Source organism: Ixodes scapularis, unplaced genomic scaffold (genome assembly GCF_016920785.2).
Source record: "Ixodes scapularis isolate PalLabHiFi unplaced genomic scaffold, ASM1692078v2 PGA_scaffold4__175_contigs__length_147842914, whole genome shotgun sequence".
Lineage (NCBI taxonomy): Eukaryota > Metazoa > Arthropoda > Arachnida > Ixodida > Ixodidae > Ixodes > Ixodes scapularis.
The window spans coordinates 42,062,956-42,084,062 of record NW_024609879.1 but is presented as its reverse complement, the minus strand read 5'-3'; the positions used below and the strand labels follow the sequence as shown (position 1 = coordinate 42,084,062).

Genomic DNA, 21,107 nt, shown 5'->3' with positions numbered 1-21,107 from the left:
ATTGTACCATCAATGGCGACACTCAGCAGTCTGTAATTCATTATAAGGAATCTCCTCTAGGTCTATGACGCGTATGCCCGAGTGCGTTTGAAGCGGCCAAGAATTTATTTAGTTATCGCTCTCCAAAGGTTGCCTCAGACGTCAAAATCGGCCAAAAAGGGGGCGTTTCCCACAAATTCGGGCATACGCGCCGTCAATTGTACCATCAATGACGACACTCAGCAGTCTGTAATTCATTATAAGGAATCTCCTCTAGGTCTGTGACGCGTATGCCCGAGTGCTTTTGAAGCGGCCCGGAATTTATTTAGTTATCGCTCTCCAAATGTTGCCTCAGACGTCAAAATCGGCCAAAAAGGGGGCGTTTCCCACAAATTCGGGCATACGCGCCATCAATTGTACCATCAATGGCGACACTCAGCAGTCTGTAATTCATTATAAGGAATCTCCTCTAGGTGTGTGACGCGTATGCCCGAGTGCTTTTGAAGCGGCCGAGAATTTATTTAGCTATCGCTCTCCAAAGGTTGCCTCAGACGTCAAAATCGGCCAAAAAGGGGGCGTTCCCCACAAATTCGGGCATACGCGCCGTCAATTGTACCATCAATGGCGACACTCAGCAGTCTGTAATTCATTATAAGGAATCCCCTCTAGGTCTATGACGCGTATGCCCGAGTGCTTTTGAAGCGGCCAAGAATTTATTTAGTTATCGCTCTCCAAATGTTGCCTCAGACGTCAAAATCGGCCGAAAAGGGGGCGTTTCCCACAAATTCGGGCATACGCGCCGTCAATTGTACCGTCAATGGCGACACTCAGCAGTCTGTAATTCATTATAAGGAATCCCCTCTAGGTCTATGACGCGTATGCCCGAGTGCTTTTGAAGCGGCCAAGAATTTATTTAGTTATCGCTCTCCAAAGGTTGCCTCAGACGTCAAAATCGGCCGAAAAGGGGGCGTTTCCCACAAAGTCGGGCATACGCGCCGTCAATTGTACCATCAATGGCGACACTCAGCAGTCTGTAATTCATTATAAGGAATCTCCTCTAGGTGTATGACGCGTATGCCCGAGTGCTTTTGAAGCGGCCCAGAACTTATTTAGTTATCGCTCTCCAAAGGTTGCCTCAGACGTCAAAATCGGCCGAAAAGGGGGCGTTTCCCACAAATTCGGGTATACGCGCCGTCAATTGTACCATCAATGGCGACACTCAGCAGTCTGTAATTCATTATAAAGAATCTCCTCTAGGTGTATGACGCGTATGCCAGAGTGCTTTTGAAGCGGCCCAGAATTTATTTAGTTATCGCTCTCCAAAGGTTGCCTCACACGTCAAAATCGGCTAAAAAGGGGGCGTTCCCCACAAATTCGGGCATACGCGCCGTCAATTGTACCATCAATGGCGACACTCAGCAGTCTGTAATTCATTATAAGGAATCCCCTCTAGGTCTATGACGCGTATGCCCGAGTGCTTTTGAAGCGGCCAAGAATTTATTTAGTTATCGCTCTCCAAAGGTTGCCTCAGACGTCAAAATCGGCCAAAAAGGGGGCGTTTCCCACAAATTCGGGCATACGCGCCGTCAAGTGTACCATTAATGGCGACACTCAGCAGTCTGTAATTCATTATAAAGAATCTCCTCTAGGTGTATGACGCGTATGCCCGAGTGCTTTTGAAGCGGCCCAGAATTTATTTAGTTATCGCTCTCCAAAGGTTGCCTCACACGTCAAAATCGGCTAAAAAGGCGGCGTTCCCCACAAATTCGGGCATACGCGCCGTCAATTGTACCATCAATGGCGACTCTCAGCAGTCTGTAATTTATTATAAGGAATCCCCTCTAGATCTATGACGCGTATGCCCGAGTGCTTTTGAAGCGGCCAAGAATTTATTTAGTTATCGCTCTCCAAAGGTTGCCTCAGACGTCAAAATCAGCCAAAAAGGGGGCGTTTCCCACAAATTCGGGCATACGCGCCGTCAAGTGTACCATTAATGGCGACACTCAGCAGTCTGTAATTCATTATAAAGAATCTCCTCTAGGTGTATGACGCGTATGCCCGAGTGCTCTTGAAGCGGCCCGGAATTTATTTAGTTATCGCTCTCCAAAGGTTGCCTCAGACGTCAAAATCGGCCGAAAAGGGGGCGTTTCCCACAAATTCGGGCATACGCGCCGTCAATTGTACCATTAATGGCGACACTCAGCAGTATGTAATTCATTATAAAGAATCTCCTCTAGGTGTATGACGCGTATGCCCGAGTGCTTTTCAAGCGGCCCAAAATTTATTTAGTTATCGCTCTCCAAAGGTTGCCTCAGACGTCAATATCGGCCAAAAAGGGGGCGTTTCCCACAAATTCGGGCATACGTGCCGTCAATTGTACCATTAATGGCGACACTCAGCAGCCTGTAATTCATTATAAAGAATCCCCTCTAGGTGTATGACGCGTATGCCCGAGTGCTTTTGAAGCGGCCCAGAATTTATTTAGTTATCGCTCTCCAAAGGTTGCCTCAGACGTCAAAATCGGCCAAAAAGGGGTTGTTTCCCACAAATTCGGGCATACGCGCCGTCAATTGTACCATTAATGGCGACACTCAGCAGTCTGTAATTCATTATAAAGAATCTCCTCTAGGTGTATGACGCGTATGCCCGAGTGCTCTTGAAGCGGCCCAGAATTTATTTAGTTATCGCTCTCCAAAGGTTGCCTCAGACGTCAAAATCGGCCAAAAAGGGGGCGTTTCCCACAAATTCGGGCATACGCGCCGTCAATTGTACCATTAATGGCGACACTCAGCAGTCTGTAATTCATTATAAAGAATCTCCTCTAGGTGTATAACGCGTATGCCCGAGTGCTTTTGAAGCGGCCCAGAAGTTATTTAGTTATCGCTCTCCAAAGGTTGCCTCAGACGTCAAAATCGGCCAAAGAGGGGGCGTTCCCCACAAATTCGGGCATACGCGCCGTCAATTGTACCATCAATGGCGACACTCAGCAGTCTGTAATTCATTATAAAGAATCTCCTCTAGGTGTATGACGCGTATGCCCGAGTTCTTTTGAAGCGGCCAAGGATTTATTTAGTTATCGCTCTCTAAAGGTTGCCTCAGACGTCAAAATCGGCCAAAAAGGGGGCGTTTCCCACAAATTCGGGCATACGCGCCGTCAATTGTACCATCAATGGCGACACTCAGCAGTCTGTAATTCATTATAAGGAATCTCCTCTAGGTGTATGACGCGTATGCCCGAGTGCTTAGCGGCCAAGAATTTATTTAGTTATCGCTCTCCAAATGTTGCCTCAGACGTCAAAATCGGCCAAAAAGGGGGCGTTTCCCACAAATTCGGGCATACGCGCCGTCCATTGTACCATCAATGGCGACACTCAGCAGTCTGTAATTCATTATAAGGAATCTCCTCTAGGTGTATGACGCGTATGCCCGAGTGCTTTTGAAGCGGCCCAGAATTTATTTAGTTATCGCTCTCCAAAGGTGGACTCAGACGGGAGAGGCCCTTTCGAGCGCACGACACCAGCCGGCCTCCAGGTGAGGCGCTTCGTGTAGAACCTGCCAGGTGGCGCTGGTGTTCCATTCCGGAGCACTCCTACCAGCGAAGCTCGCGCCAAGCGTAGCTGTTTTTGATATTAGTGGTTCATTAGTGTGGCCTTTGAATGCTTCATGGGTGTTTCAACGTGTATGAATAAATTGGTTAAAGCTTACTTCCACAATTTAGTGAAAACTGGGGTAACCAGTCTTGCATGCTGGCGCGTAGCGCTGCGCATCCGTCTTCTTTCTCTTCGTTTTTATTGCATAGCGACAAAACTCGAACCTATGTAATCACAATGCCAAGCACTTGATAATCACAAAAACAAATTGCAAAAACGACCATAGACACCACAGAAACCATCCGAGAACGTACGCGACGCCATATCCCATGTTACAGTAGCCATGTCCTCCGGATTTCGACAACTGCGCCACTCGCGGCAGTCTGCACTTCTGGCTTCACACGGCCGATGGGACGCCGCCGACATTTTTTCCACTGCCCCTATATTCTAGTTCAGTGTAACTAGAGCGCCGACGTCAGAACGCGCGACTCGAGAGCGCTGCGATAGGAGCGCGCTTGCCATTAGAGTGCACGTCACAAGAGCGCATGACCAGTAGAGCGCATGTCACGAGATTGATTACCTTGTCCGAAAAAGAAGCTTTATTGTATACGCAAACACTTTAAAGCACACAGAACCACTTGACGATCGATCGGCTGGGTGCAGGAGCCGAGATTGAATGTTATTTCGAATGGTGAAGTTGTGTACATTAGGAAGTGACTTCCAACTCAACCATAACCACATTTTCTGAGTTCCATGTTTGCGAAGCGCTGCTCAACAACACAAGGTGCACCTCACTGGACTGTTTCTTTCTACCACACAAACTTGTGGTGTAGTGGAAAGTCATCACTTGGGCCACTAACTTTAGCGCGTCGGTGTCGTATTGGCCCTCACAGCATTCACAAACACGTTATGAAAGTGCGTCACACACCGTTAACAAATAAATTCGCCCCGCAAACTCAATAATGAGCGGCCGCATCATCGACGTCTGTCCTGAGCCGGCTCTGCATGCCATTCGTGCCTTCTTTTTCTGGACAGCATCTCCGTCGCAGTGCACACCGATGTTGCGATCGCCGGAATACGGTAGAAGCTGGCCGTGTAGTTTCCGCTTCTTTTTTGTTGCGCGAGCGCTTGCTGCAGCCCAACGCACCACCGTCTTCCAGCTCTGCTGCAAATCGCGGTCGTCTCAACCACCAGCATGGTCGAAACCGGCTTGCGACGTCTTTCTGTGGCGTAGGTGCAGCCCATGTATAGTACAATGGTTTGTTTTAGGCTTCATCTAGCAGTCTGAAGAGTCTAGGACATTTCGGTGCTCGAAATATTTGGTGTGCGGAGTTTTTGTTGCATGGTCGTGGAACACAAAGCGACGCAAAGAGTCGCTTTTGTCCTATTTTTTGCCCGAACTTCATTAAAAAATGTCATCTTCTCTTTCTGCTCGACTTTTTAGCAGATACCACCGCCCCACGGGGGTTAGAGCATGTGTTTCTCGCCTCCGACCACAATGAATAAACTTGCACCCCCGTGTAGCGTCTTCTGGAAAGCCGGGATCAGGGACTGCAATGGTACTCGACGATTCCTCAGGGGCGTTGCTAGCAACGCCGATTAGGTCACAGAGCAGTGAGCACACGCGTTTTGTAAATAAAAGGGGCCCACATTACCCTTTGTGCATGATTATATTTCTTTTGAAGGCAGCTGGCCTCAGACTTTATTACGTATACGACGACTCACTTGTGATACGTGGCCGTTATAGTATTTGGGAGGGCTAGAAACTGGCATTCTTTCCGGAATATATTATTATCAAGCCACACGTGCGAATAACTTCATATGCGTATGCTTATGCACGTTACATACCTATCATCCAGACATAATTATGACAAATCTTAATAAAGATGTCCTAGACGTATATTCTAACCTTTAAAATATTAAAGCATGCTGACGGGCCGTTTACACCGAAATATCCGTGTACCTTACGTCTTCTATGAACATCTCCTCACAGGATCACACAGGCCAATAATTGCTTGATTACACCTATCGTATATTTTCATTAGGGGGAAAAACATAGTCAAATAAGACACCTCGATAATTACATCCCTTATATTGGGTCCGGACATTTCGTCGAACGCCGTTTCATCGAACGCCGTTTCATCGAAGCCGTTTCATCGAACACCGTTTCATCGAACGCCGTTTCATCGAACGCCGTTTCATCAAACGCCTTTTCATCGAACGCTGTTACAGCTTGCAATATTTTTGCAATTTATTTTGATTTTTATACACAACGTCATCTAATTCTCCATTTTTTTAAATCACAGTATGCAGTGACGAGATAAGTTCCATTGTGAACATGTCCTGCTTCGAGAAGAAAGCCTCCATGAAACAATGTCCCCTCTTCATGTCACTTAAAACAATTAAAAATTAGACAAAAAAAAAAAAGAAACAGAAAGCACGATGTGCTTTTCTGGGAAGCGGGTAGTGTTTTATTGTTTGACAGCGTGTACCTGTAACCTTGGGTTATGTGAGGATCCGAAAGGGTGACAGAGTACACCCAGGGCTTTACTACTGTCTGGTGCGGGTTGGCCTTCCTAAGAAAGCGTCCTGAAGATGATTCATAATAGGCAAAAGGGTCGGTAATAAAGTTGACAGTGAAGGGGAGGTGGTTCCAGTCCAGGTGTAGCCCGAAACCATGTTGGCTGACACTTTGTGCAGCTTTTGACTCTGTAGAGTTTGAAAACTAAAATAAAAAAAAGCAGAAACGTTCAATCTGAGCATAAAGCGGATAATCAGAGTATCATTATATTTTATTTCGTGTGCTCTCCTGGCAGAGCATCGTTTTATTATAAGCGTGCTGCCCTGGCAGTTAAATGCTTTTCGTGAATAAACCTTCAACTAAGCGTAAGTGTGCAAATGAGCTGGTGTGAATGGCACATTACCGAAACCCCCGGACAGCCGGTAAAAAAAACGACAGACATTCAAAAGTGTTTTAAGTGTCGGTCCTTTACCTCCAGTATCATGTTTTCTGACAGACAGGTACATGAGTAAAACTTTTCAGTAAGTCGCATACCCATTTGTTTTTATACCAATGGTTTTTATTTCTAGTAATTTGGCTCCACCCTAAAGACTGTTTCTTAAGTGACTACCTTAGTCTTAACAAATATAAGGTAAAACATCTACAAAGCACTGCTATGCTTCAAAACTCGATACAGAAAAATTCGATGAAACGGCCCTAAGCGATTCGATGAAACGGCGTTCGATGAAATGGCGTTCGATGAAATGTCCATTCATTCGATGAAACGGTGTTCGATGAAACGGTGTTCGATGAAATGTCCGCTAGCCGTCCGCAATGCCTGCTGGAAAGCTCAGCTATTTGAACTTCCAAACGTGTATTTACACAAAAATATCCATGCAGCAAAAAGTCTCTGCACCGAAAAGTCCGTGCTCCGAAATGTCGGCACCGAAACGATCTACACCGAAACTTCCTACACTGAATTGTTCGGATCGCCAGTCTGAAGAATCCAACAACCTTGCGAATAAAGACAGAGCCATTTGACTCTCCTTGTATTTTTCTAAATTTGTAAAACGCCAAGTATCCGGGTTCATCAGAGATTTAAGCCATAACTGCAGCGACTGGCGGCTTCATAATAATATATAAAAACAAAACTTATGCAATCTTTCACAAGAGCGGTCGTTGAAACAGGACGCTCTCGCACTACCCCATGCCTCCCGCGCTTGGAAATATTGAATTAAAAAAAAAAAAGAAGCAATACTGGAACGGGGTGTGTGTGATTCATGCTGAAAGCGAGGAAGGGGGGGGGGGGTGCACATATCATTCTTCTTTGTTCAGTATACCAGGAACTCTGTGATAACGTTATAGCCCGTTCAAGGTTTTAGAAACGCACAATGGGTCGCTTTAGAGCCTGCTTGCGGAATTCCTTCGGGTCGCTGAGGTGGGGCTTGATGGAAGTAGGACATCCGGAGGCTACAAGCTGTTCCAGCAGATGCACTGCTGTGAGGGTTTCATATGACTTCTCGATCCTTGGCGCGCATCGCTGCACCAAGTCCGAATGCCACGTGCCACTTTTCCCAGCACTGAGTCACCTCCGATCTCTCATGGTATCGAGGCGCTCGAGGGGGAAGGGGGGGGAGAGGAGTCGCCGCTGCGTTCTTTCTTGTGTTTGGGTTCAATGTTTCAAGCCCAAATCTGTAAATAACGGGGAGGCTTGGGAGAAAGCTTCGAAAACCAGACAGCTTGTTGTGCAAATCGTGATTGATTTGAGCCTGAGCTACGAACTACGTGCATAATGAAATGTCCGAAAATATTTGTACCCTTTTTTTATTCCTTTCATCGCCTCATCTAAAACTTTCTGGTTTTCTCGTGCGTAAATGACATCTTTAAAACAATTGTGATCTTGGGTGTTCCCTACTTTAGACAAGCTTAGTAGCACAAGTGTGACACAAATAGGCGGCGCACATCAAGTCACTGAGCCAGAAACTTTCTGGTTGTCGCGGGGTAGTCAGCACTGCATAGTGTACGCGTGTTTGTCCTCATGCGACTACCATTATATTGCCGGAGAAAAGGAGTTATTTTCTTGGTCCTGACATTTAATTGAAAATATGGCATAGAATATAGTTGTCCTTCGATGCAAAAGGAACTATTTCCGAAAACGAGAAACGATCTCCAAATACTATTTTAAAGCATTCAATTAAACGGCTTTGATCAAATGGCGTTTGATTCAATAACGTTCGATTAAATGGCTTCGATGACACGGCGTTCGATGAAGTGTCCAGACCCAATCACCAGCATTAATTTGAAATACGAGTTAATCTTTCCTACCTTGCTCAGTCCACGGATAAAACCATCTCATCTGGTTGGTTGCTAATATCAATGACCTAACTTGATTATAAATGCCATCAGTGACGTTTTTGCGGTGGTCCGTGACCTGCTTCTTTGTTTCTGTTTATTATTAGTAATTATTTGTTACAGATGTACAGACTATTTTGGCAGTGTATTTACCTTCCGCTCTATAACGACTTCGGGCCACGAGAGCGCATTCGATAAACAAGTACACAAAAGTAGTAATTGTGGTCGCGTTGTCAACTCCATCCCTTGCTTAGTCATGTATACAATGCGTAAGAAGAAACGCGTTGATAGCAATATAAGGGGAGAAGCTTGGAAAATTGTTAAGCGGGCGTTGGTTTTTAAAAGCCGGGGATCTTGAAGATGCGTGACAAAACGCGGGGGTTTGCGGCAGGGGTATGGAAACGGGGCTTTCGGATTTGGATTATTTCTTAAACTAATCATGGAATGGGGCAGAATCGTAAATGTCGGCGAGGAGCACTTTATTCTGTCAGGAAGACCCGGCTTGCTTTTGTAAGTAAACGACCGTTGAAACAGATAACAGACATACACTGGATTCTCCGGTAGCTTCGAAAAGCCACGTTACGTTCTCCGCTCAAACCGTGACATTGAACTTTAAAATTACGTGGAACAGAAAAAAACGATCAGATAGAAAAGCTACACGGACTGAGTGTATCTCCGTTTCACCATAACTTGGTAAACGGCGAAAGCTACGATCCCCGTTGGCCAATCAGAGCAAAAGAGCGACGCACGAGACAGCTCTCCGTGGGAGGATCGTGTTTCTATGGCACATCGTCAAGTGCTTTGCTCCGATGCCCCGATGAGCTCACGATGGTCGTAGCTTTATATCCTGTCTTCAAAGGACTGGCTCTCACAACGCTTGAGCGAGCACTTAACCCCTCGCCTTGTCCTGTGCGGAAGGTACTCCGTGATAATGGTTTTGTCCGGTTCGACGTTCTGACAATATACAATGACACTTTTGTGAGCTGCTTGGAGATGTCTTCGGGGTAATCCGGGAAGTCAGACATACTGCTTTGGTACAAGATTATGTTCTGTATACCCAGGGATGGACCACACCGGACGCTGCAAGTCGTTCCAGCCAATGCAGCGCTGCGAGCGCTTCATTTGGCCTCGTGCCACACTCAGCGCATGTCACGTGTCACACACTCGGAACTGATTTACCTCCGATGGCTCGTAGCGTCCGCTGCGGTCCATTTTAAGGTAGAACGGATTGTAACAGAGTACGCTGCTTTGTGTTTGCGAATAATGGATCGCTTAGAGTGGTTCATTGGTAAATCCTGCTTGAGTTCAGCCTGAGCTCGCAAACTCTGGACACAATAAAACTATGTGGCGTAGAAATAAAAGCTTCTGAAAATGTCGGTATCGTTTTTCTTTTTTTACTTGTAACTTTTGTTATTGCTTGGGACCGAGTTCGGCCCTGGAAGCTGTTTGCCGCACTGTTAATTTTTCCAGTTATTAATGAGTGTAATGATTTTTATGTAGGTGATAGGCCCTCTTGGGAAGAACATATCAGAAATAGTTCAATGCTATATCTTGAAGACATTGCCAGATAACAACTCACAAATATTGGGTAAAAATGTCAAAGTTGCCTAGTTCGTGTATTTCGAAGCGCTGCATTTCGCATGGAGACAAAATAATGCAACATGTTAATGGAACACCACGCGATATAGTGTAAAATATTTTCCTCGAGAAAAAAAAGAAAAACGAAGTTTTTTTTTTAATTGCACGCTGAAGTTGGGGAACTTTTCACATTGAAGCACGTTTGAAGCGTTGTAAATATTTTCAGTTATAAAACTCGAGTAAAAAAATATTTTTAGATGATTTACCGTTCCGGAAAGAATATACAAAAAAAATTCAACGCTATATCTAGAAAATATTACGAGATATGCACTCCTAAACATCAGATACAAATATGAAAGTTACACGCACGCACACACGCACGAAGGTACACAATAACCTGAAAGCCGAATGCAGTGGCTGATTGGGTCCGGACATTTCGTCGAACGCCGTTTCATCGAACGCCGTTTCATCGAAGCCGTTTCATCGAACACCGTTTCATCGAACGCCGTTTCATCGAACGCCGCTTCATCGAAGCCGTTTCATCGAACGCCTTTTCATCGAACGCTGTCACAGCCTGCAATATTTTTGCAATTTATTTTGATTTTTATACACAACGTCATCTAATTCTCCCTTTTTTTAAATCACAGTATACAGTGACGAGGTAAGTTCCATCGTGAACATGTCCTGCTTCGAGAAGAAAGCCTCTATGAAACAATGACCCCTCGCCATGTCACATAAAACAATTAAAAATGAGACAAAAAAAAAAAAAAAAACAGAAAGCACGATGTGCTTTCTGGGAAGGGGGTAATGTTTTATTGTTTGACAGCGTGTACCTGTAACCTTGGGTTATGTGAGGATCCGAAAGGGTCTTCTTGGGTGACAGAGTACACCCAGGGCTTTACTATTGTCTGGTGCGGGTTGGCCTTCCTAAGAAAGCGTCCTAAAGATGATTCATAGGCAAAAGGGTCGGTAATAAAGTTGGCAGTGAAGGGGAGGTGGTTCCAGAAACCATGTTGGCTGACACTTTGTGCAGCTTTTGACTCTGTAGAGTTTGAAAACTAAAAAAAAAAAAAAAAAAAGCAGAAACGTTCAATCTGAGCATAAAGCTGATAATCAGAGTATCGTTATATTTTATTTCGTGTGCTCTCCTGGCAGAGTATCGTTTTATTATAAGCGTGCTGCCCTGGCAGTTAAATGCTTTTCGTGAATAAACCTTCAACTAAGCGTAAGTGTGCAAATGAGCTGGTCTGAATGGCCCATTACCGAAACCCCCGGACAGCCGGTAAAAAAAGACGACACAGACATTCAAAAGTGTTTTAAGTGGGTTCCGGAAGAAATGTCCCCGGAAAAAACGTCCCCGGAAAAAATGTCCCCGGAAAAAAAGGCCCCAGGTGGAAAGTGGGAAAAAATGTCCCCAAAGGGACATTTTTTTCACTGCAAGTACAATCCGTTTTTGACTTTTGTGTATGAATCAAGAGTTTGTCATTTCATTCCTGATTTGCAACATTGCATCTCAACTGTTTGTGTTTGTTTTTCATTGTGAATAAAACATTCATAACACTTCTAGCTAAAACCAAATTATTGTGTCTGGGGAAATTTGAGAGGTACTTGTGTACCATTTCCAAATAGGTAAAAAGGCGACACTTAACACGAACAAGCGATCGCTAGTTTTTTTGTTTTTTTCAGGGGCGAAGCTCCTTAGGGTCTAGCCTTGTCCGGCGTCCGTGCTCACATCGATTGCCATGCCATCTGTCTTCTTAAAAAAAGAAAAAAATGTTTGCGCAATCGACAGGATTCCAACCTGTGCGGGAGACCCCAATGGATTTCTAGTCCATCGCCTTAACTGCGGGACGAGGGGGGGCTCTGAGATGTGGTAGTAACTCAAGAGCTGGGGATGTCATGGATGAAACGTTGCATCTAGCCGCTCAACGTCTATACAGCAGAGGGCGCTGCGATCAAATGCGTATATAATCGCGTTAAACTTTGCATGCATTGGCTCAACGTTTATAGACGAGACGGCGGAGGGCGCTGCGGTCAAATGCTCAAATGCGTATATAACCCCGTTCCATACCACACATTCTCTTTCTGACATGGACGTGGAGATGCGTTGCCACGGCATCCAGCGGCATCCGCTAGAAGAACCACTGGCTCTGCATTTCCCCGACCATAAAGCAGTAATAATGAAGTCGAAACGCAACCCGGAACTCAGCACTACCTATGAGCAATAAAAAAAATCAGCACCATCAGCACTACCTATGAACAATAAAATCAGTATTATCAGCACCACCAGATCTTTGCCCCAATCAACATCATTCACCACGTAGAGATGCGGTCATTTTTTTTATAGAAACGAGAGGTTAATTGTCATCAAAGTTATTATAGGTATTGAAGGTGCTTATTTGGGGATATAATGCAAACGGTAAAATTTCGTTCTCACTAATCCTCTTTCGGAGCCGTTTTCCCCTACCTGCCACACGGTGCCTTTTTTCCCAGGACATATGACCGGACCGCCCGAAGCACATGAGGATCAGGGAAACCCAGAGATAGAAAATCCTGTGGGGACATTTTTTCCTACTTTCCATCTGGGGCCTTTTTTTCCGGGGCCTTTTTTTCCGGGGCCTTTTTTTCCGGGGACATTTTTTCCGGGGACATTTATTCCGGGGACATTTTTTCCTACACCCGTTTTAAGTGTCGGTCCTTTACCTCCAGTGTCATGTTTTCTGACAGGTACATGAGTAAAACTTTTCAGTAAGTCGAAAACCCATTTGTTTTTATACCAATGGTTTTTATTTCTAGTAATGGCTCCACCTTAAAGACAGTTTCACAAGTGACTACCTTAGTCTTAACAAATATAAGGTAAAACATCTATAAAGCACTGTTATGCCCCAAAACTCGATACAGAGAAATTCGATCAAACGGCCCTTTGCGATTCGATGAAACGGCGTTCGATGAAATGGCGTTCGATGAAATGTCCATTCATTCGATGAAACGGCGTTCGATGAAACGGCGTTCGATGAAATGTCCGCTACCCGTGGCTGATGTACGAGTAGTGATCAAACTGTTTCTGCGGTTGACATCATGGGACGTCGCGTTCATGTGGGAGCTGTAAAGGTTAGGTGATCAAAAATGCACAATAATGACAATCAGAGCACATATCTCCAACATTTTTTACCCTCAACAACCTTCTCTCTCCCCCCCCCCCCCCTTTTTTTCTCTCGCTCAGAAGAAAAGAAAAGAAAAAGAAGGGAGATCATTTAATGGTGCGACTTTTGCCGACGGTGCACGCGCGCAAAAGTACATGTCAATCGCAAAAGTGTTATTTACAAGATAAAGTACACAGGAAAGTGATTGTCGCTTTAGATGTCATTATAATTGGTTTTAGTAGTGCACCCATACAGTAGCCTAACCACATAGTTTTAACCCAACTACGTGAAAACGATCAGTTCTTTTGTTGACCCGTTCAAGACTGGCAGTTGTTGAAATATTTTAGCAAAGCGAAAACCGGGTATCGGCGCAAATGATAATCTATACGCAAACGCGAGCCCCTGAGACTTCAACAGTGCCTCCGGTATATGTGTGCGTGTGTTCACCTCGATTAGAGAAGTCATTCCAGTTATAGTCACGGCAGTCCGGAAAGTCGAAGTGCTTCCGTCGCATTCCAATTAATGCTCAGAGCCTTTATTCTTGGCTGTAGGTATAGGTTAGGTTAGCTCGCACCTCACGCGTGAACCTAGGAACAAACGATTCCGTCAAAGCATTTTATGCTGCACAGGTTACGCCACCTCAGCTTATCGGATATCAGTGATACATTACAATAGACTTGAGTAGCTCTTGCTGTGTTGCAACTTACAAGCACAAGTAGAGAATTAAAGAAAAAAATATTATCTTTTTTTATTAAAAACGAGCTTGCGAGAGCACGGTTATGGTCTCATCCCATATGTTGCGCTGTAGTACAGCATGGCGACACCACTGATTCAGATACTTTGGAGTCACTAGCGCATCGTAAATCCTCGTTGTCATCGGCGGCTTCCTGAACAAGGTTGCGGCATGACAGTAATATATTATATTGCGCCTACATTGCACTGTTTGCAACAGCAGACTGATATTCCATTATCGACAAGCAAACTCTACCTGCAAAAATTAAATGTAATACGAAGAGAATCCCCATAGTTTTAGTAATCAGTAATTTGTAATGTGATATAATTAAATTTTAGTGATTTTTAAGAAAGGAATCGGTAATGTAAAACAGTTAGTTTTGGAAAATGCTTTTGCCATCTCTCGCCTAGAAATCTCAAGAGGGCGACTGTACTAAAGTGATTAGCCATTTCGAGAAGAGATAATGAGTTGAGAAAAATTAACGCAATATTGTAATTACACTCCCAAAATTTGACGGGTGAACTTGTACTCTAAACTTTTGTTTACGGAAAGGTGGAGTTCTAGTCACCGGTGCGGCCACGTGCAATATGACGTCTAAACGCGGCACTGGTCACTAGTAGGATCTCAAAACGCAATATAAAAATGCAAGGAACCGAAAAAAAAAAAAAAAAGGCTCTGCTTCGTATTATGGATTTTTGCAGATCTCAATATTTGGAGTTTCGGTCAAATTTCAGGACAAAAAACACGGTCTGACAGCCCTCAGCACTGTTTATTTCAACGTGTGTCCCATTTAGGCAACACCAGGTGGGTTGGGGTAAAAGCACCGGACATGTTAGAGTACGCACGCTGGCATGAATTCCCGTCCCGTAAACACTTTTTGTAAGGCTCGCCACTTCCTCTTCAAGTACCCAGGGTCACAATACACTCAGTAGTACCGTATTTTCCGGACTATATAAGTTTAAAAGTTGAAAATTCACCCGATGCGGACTATCTACAGGTGCCGACAATACAATGATATAATTTTTCTAGATCCTTCGCTATGACAATCGTGAAGGATTTTATGAGTAACGGACTATACTAATGTTGATTTACGTACGATAAAGCTTCATCGTGACCTAATACAGTAGGCGTTTGTCAAGGTCTGCTGAGTATGATACTTTTTACGTTCGGACTAGGTGCTAAGTGCGGGCTTTGCACTGGGTGCCGTTTGTGTACCGGGTGCGGACTATCTAAGCAAGCACTTTTATTTTTGACGCAAAATATTTCCCTGCGGACTATGCACCGGGTCCGGGCTATAGTCCGGAAAATGCGGTAGTTCCTTCGAACACTAGGGTTCTTGGACGATGGCACTTAGCCTATGCCCATCCTCACATGGCCTTGGGTCACTTTACATGGACGGCAGAAGCAGTCAAATGCTCGGAGTACCCAAGCATGCTTATCGCAAAACAAAACAAGAATTCAGAGACAAAACCGAGAGGCTAGGCTCTGAAATGCTGCAGAAAGGAGAGTTCGGTTTCGGGCGCTTCTCTGGTATCGCCGGAGGAAAGGGGTCGCTGTGCCTCCCGCCGCAAATCGCCCATTATGCGCTTAGCTTGGCTTATCTGGCCCCGAGATGCAGCAACAAAAGGAGTCTCCCCGTCGTCAAGTCAACTGTGGGAGAGGAGGAAATGGGAAGTGTGGCGAGGGGAACTTTTTTCTGGTTGAAAAATATTCTGTAGGTTGGTCTTTGAGCGCCGCGTGGTGGAAAGTTTTGAAACTAGCCCGAATGTCTCGGAATCTTGGCCTTGCACCTTTTACGGTCCGAAAAAGCGTCCCACGGGCATCGATGTGGCGAGACGGGGCCCGCTAGCTTGCATGAATGCGCTGTGGACACTGTGGAGTTCACTTCACTGCCGACGCTCGTTCCCAAGCATTGAATATCACGACCAACTCCACTTAGCAATACCGCGGCACATAACACGACAACGTATAAAACAAGAAAGACCGTTGGAACCGACGCGACCGCTACAAAAAGCGCCCAACAAACACTTGGAGGAACCCACTGGGAGGAACCAAAAGTAAAAACAAAACAAAACAAAAATATACGTAAGCGCATAAAAAATAAAATTAAAAAACAAACAAAACAAAAACCTACGTCACTTCCGGTTTGTGTTGTTTTGCTTGTTTTTGCTTTTTTTCTCTCAGCCAATAGGCGTTGCAACCTTACTGCGGCGAAACGCTCGTCCGCCAAGAGCCCGATGCATTGGATTGGATGCTAACGGCTAACCAAAAATGAAACTCCTGGACACCTCGTACACCGTGCGACCGTGCCCCGGTAGTATATAATATTCGCTATGTAAAAAAAAAAAAAAAAATAATAAGAATTTTGTGGTTGCCGTCTGAGCCAGGCGCGTCCCGGCAGTATCACCAAACAACGCACTGGTTTCGAACCATCTCCGCGTCGACCAGGAATAAGAGTCACCCACTTCGAGCTGGAAAAAAAACAACAGGAAAGGTCATTTGAACGCAAACTTTGTGTCGGGCGAAAAAGAAATAAGCCCGTAGCGGACGACGCATAGTCTCAACAGTGCTCCGCGCCGACAGCGGTGCGTCAAAAACCTTCCACAGCCAAAGTAAGGAAAGATTAAAGATTAAAACAGCGCATAAGGAAAGATGCTAACCCCGCAGAGGACTTCTTCCCTTGGACAAGTACGAGCGCACTTGCCGGAATGTCTTGTTTTGGTTTCGTTTCAATAATAACGACAGGTGGATGTCGCACGGTCGCCCCCATCTGTTAATCCCAACAGTAGCTCAGTCTTGAATTTAAAAAGATTAATCCTCGAAATCGCAAAACTACTCAATGCTAAAAAAAAAAAAAAAAATTCACGGTGCCATTTTATTTTATCCTCCATAAAAAATTACTCACTAATCTTTTTTTTTGTGTGTGTGTTTATTTTACCACGTTATTTGTTACTCTACTATTTCTTCGAAGTGTGGTTTAATGGAAATAGCAACACGGCGAAAAACAGATTTCGTAAAATCTACTGATTCTTGTGCAAATTTACTTTTTGGGGATCAATCTGCTGACTTTTTTTTTCTCCGTCTGGCAACACTGCGTCGTACTTGTGCACGTGGGTAAAGTGAACTGAAACACACGTGGTTTTTGTTGTTCTCTGGCGTGTTTTGGAGTTTTGTTGCCACGCAACGTTGGTATCACGCGTATACGGCTCAGGTATCTCGCAATAGATCCATGCGAAATGCATGCCTATGTTAAGTTCACTGATGGTGTGCATTTGATTTTGCCCACTTCCCTGGTAAAGAAATTCACGCCTCGCGATGCTGCCGACTTCGACGCGACCCGGCTGTACGAGGCCTACTGGGTTTCAGATTCCGGGGAAGGCGAAGATGAGGACTTCTACAACGCCAACGTTATCCTTCTGGGCGGTAAGTAATTTATTAGGGGTTAAAATAACCTTCCATGCTTTTGTGGGTTAAAAACATCATGCGAGTGCGAAAGCTAGTTTCAAGCCATAAAGCAGTTTTTTTTTCCTTCTCCTCCTTCTTTCTTTCTTCTCTTCTTTTTTTTTTTTCTTTTTCAAAATTCAGGCGTGATCACATAGCAAAGACCAGTTTGGGCAGGAAGAGACTGGGGCAGTAACTCTTAACTGCTTTCTTTTCGATCAGTACGTGTGTAGAACCTATTATACTCATGTCACTAAAAAAAGGGTGCTATTTAAACGTGTTTTTTTTTTGTTTTTTTTTTGTTTTTTTTACAGAGAGTCTTGATGATCTTTTGAAGAAGATGCAACTGAAGCGGTACCCGATTCCTAGGATTTTGGATGGTAGTGCAACGCAGAAGCAGCCTGCAAGAAAGGCAAGAATAATAGTTTTGCTCTGTAATTGCTCTTAAAGACCTAACAAAGATGCCATCTCCAAAGCATACCAAGAACATTTTAAGCTCATTGTGTCCTTAAAAAAAATGGTTGAACACCACACACATGGACTAAATGCAAACGCGACCGGGAAAGGCAAATAAATACTGTTTGGAAAATATCTATTATGCCAGGATAGGGCCAGCAGAACTTTGGAGAGGAAAGTGTTAAATACAGAGGTAGAAGAGGATACAAGAGACATCTCTATTTCACTTTTTTCTGTCCATGCGCACCGCGAAATGTTTTTGGGGCAGGCACGCAGTAAAAATCATAGCGCAGAACCAGTACATACTGTAGCAAAAATCATAAAAATAGCAACTGCTTTTTTTTCCCGGGTTAGGCCTAGCTGCTTCTCGGCGAGTATCCCGATAAAATAAGGAACTGAAATTACTTCTCATGCCCATTTTTCCAGTCGCTTTCACTGGTAGTGGAGGTTGTTCCGTAGTAATTTGTGCATGCAAAGCTTACTAGCTTACTTATCTTGTGAGTATGACACTGCTTGAGTAAATATTTGATATTTCTACTGTTTTGATTTAGCATGTCCAAGACCTTAGACGAAAGGAAAAAAAGAACCGGAAGGAGATTGGCAAGCGGTCGAGGCTTGATGACATCGCTGCAGATTTTAAGAAAAAGCAAAAGGTGCAGAATTATCAGACACCTAAATACTTTTGCATTCTGAAGTTATGATATTCCAACAGTGGCAATGTATTTTTACCCAGACCCAGGAGACGAGGGCAGCACCTCAAGAGGATAGGATCCTTCGACATCTCCTCCAGGAGAAAGAGGGGAAAATAAAAAGACTTCAGAAAGAGCTTGCCGAGGAACAGGCTCACAGCCGGAGGCTGGATTTGGCCCTTGCAATGAAAATTGGTGTGCATGCTTCTCTTTCTTATTACGAACTGAGTCTTTTAAAAAAAGGAGCTATTATAACCTGCATTGCCGTTCAATTTCTACTTGGTTTTTCAGAAGCTGCCTCAGAACCGCAATGGAGGAGGCCTGGTACTTCAAGCGAGGAGCATCTGTTGGCTGAACCACCGTCTTTTGAAGGCATTGAACTGCTCGGTAAGATTCCAGTGTACAAATTTATTTCATCTTTTGATCATGCTTATCCGTGCATCTAATTTTGTTTAGAAGACTCGCCAAGTCGTCTAGTAAAGGAGGTCCCCAAAAGTCCAGTGCCATCAACCTCGTACACAGGCAAGTTTTAAGCGTTTTAAGTTTGTGTTGAGCTTTTACCTGTTAAATGACTGTCAAATGTAATAACAGACAGTAAGGTTATCCTGCCCAAAAATTGAGAAAAGTAAATCCGATTTTAATTCTGATACTCTCGAAAATACCTGCAAATTTCTGCAAGCCCAAATGCTGCGCTGGGCAGATGAATACACGGTGCCATTTGACAGAAGGCAACCCTCATGTAGTCACTGTAGTAAATAGAAACTTGTCATCTAGAGGAAGAGCTTATATGTTTGCTGCCTGACGTGGACCATAACTGTCCATCACTTACTGGCAAAGGAAGAAGACTGATTTATTCACAAAGAAAAACGAGAGCGAGTACAAAATGCTGGCATGACCGAGTTGAGGTGCCATATACTCGATTCACCCTTAAGCTGACAGTGCAGTGGAAGGTATGCACTGGATGTACCAATCGGAGCCAGCAACATGCAACATCAACGTGCATTGTCATCGCGCCAGAGAGTGCGGTGACATCCCGCACAGCTGGCTCTGAATTTGGTCCATCCAGCACGTATCTTCTGCTGCAATGTCAGCTTAGGGTGAACAGAGTATAGTCTGCAATACAACCGTAATTTTCCACCACGCCGTCCACATCGACGGTCACCACCGATGCCATGTTCGCAGATAGAAGGAGACCGGCATGCAACGCGCGCGACCAAGCTCTCCTTGACCTCTGATTGGTCCGTCGTTGCAGTCTTTCCCGAACGTAACGAGAAAGTTCAGCCCGGCTCAACTTCTTACGTTGCAAACGAACACGAACAAAACGACCGTTTGGCACTTCGTTGGTATGGTAACTTGTTGTTCCAACCAATTGCATTCGTTCGTAAGCGTAGTGGTCGCTCCAAACGCAACTGTCTGAACGGGCCTTCAATTGCATGTGCAAGTGACCCAAAGATTGAATTTTCTAAATCAACAGTAACCTTAAAGTTTGTTGATGACAGTTGAATTAGGATCTAAGCAGTTTTCCTTTAAAGGGCTCCTCCAACGATATTTCTGCTTCTGCTTCTTTTTTTTTTTTGCGCTCCCTGCCTTTCCGGAGCGGAAAAGTCTACTGACGAACCTTCACTGGGCCGAGCTCCTTTTCCGTCAGCTGATCAGCAACCAGGCAAGTACAGAAATGCTCAAAAGGGGCAGAAAGCAGATTTCTGATACAGTTTGTTTACGGTGGTGATTAACTCTACGGTCTGTAAGGATCCTAAAAATGGGCTCCCTGCCTGTGGTGGTTCGGGGAATTCGGGCAACAAAGACAAGACCGCAAAAAGGAATGGTGCATCATATTTTAATTTGACAAGGCGCAGAACAGTTGATAGATGGTGGCGCAGCAGTATGCTAAATGCGCGTGGCGGGTACGTTAAAAGAACTGACTTCCTGATTGGCCAGGTCCACCAAAAGTTTCTTTCTGAGTGCGGAATAATAAGTGATTGTTCTTACCTCATAATTATTTATAAAAGTTATTTTTATTGAGCTCTGAGAGTTAAAATTTTAAGAACTAAATGTAGTTTAATAAAGCACGAAAAGAAGAAACAACAAAAGCAAGTTTTTTGTGATGTGCGCCGTCTCGCGGCATCCGTGTCGCGGAAACTGAAACCAAACTTTTAGACGACACAATGTACTTACAATAAAATAAAATACAATAAAATGCTTACATGCTCTCTCTTTTCGTGCGCTTTCACGAAACTCGGCTAGATGAGTCGGGACCCCAGTCACCCCCGCGGCGTGCAGGGGGCGACCTGGGTGACGGAGGGACGATGCACGAATGCAAGCACGGAGAGGCGAGCTGAGCGCCGGTGATGCGTGCGCGGCTTTGTAGAGGCGGCCATTCTATTTGACACGCCAGCGGCTTAACGGCGAAGGAATGTTGTGCACCTGCGTAAACCCAGTCCAAGGCAACACTGTACCAAGGCTAGCCGACGCTAGAGTCACTATACAGCTACGATGTGGATCTGGCTGTGGAGGGGTGACAGCATGTATCGCGCGTACCATTGGCAGCTCCATTTACGTCAGAGTGGTCTGCTTTTGTAAATTTTATTTGCTTATAACTTCCCAATTAAATTTTATTTTGGAAAGCGTTTTTTTTTTGTTATTGCG

At 44.7% G+C, this 21,107-nt stretch overlaps 1 long non-coding RNA gene across 1 annotated transcript; it reads left to right on the top strand.

Moving 5' to 3' along the window:
- The first annotated feature begins 18,634 nt into the window (after window positions 1-18,634).
- LOC120843330 lies at window positions 18,635-18,936 on the top strand. Its single transcript, XR_005716150.3, has 3 exons — window positions 18,635-18,656; window positions 18,753-18,848; window positions 18,918-18,936. It is a non-coding gene; the product is annotated as an uncharacterized LOC120843330 (long non-coding RNA).
- Window positions 18,937-21,107: the final 2,171 nt, after the last annotated feature.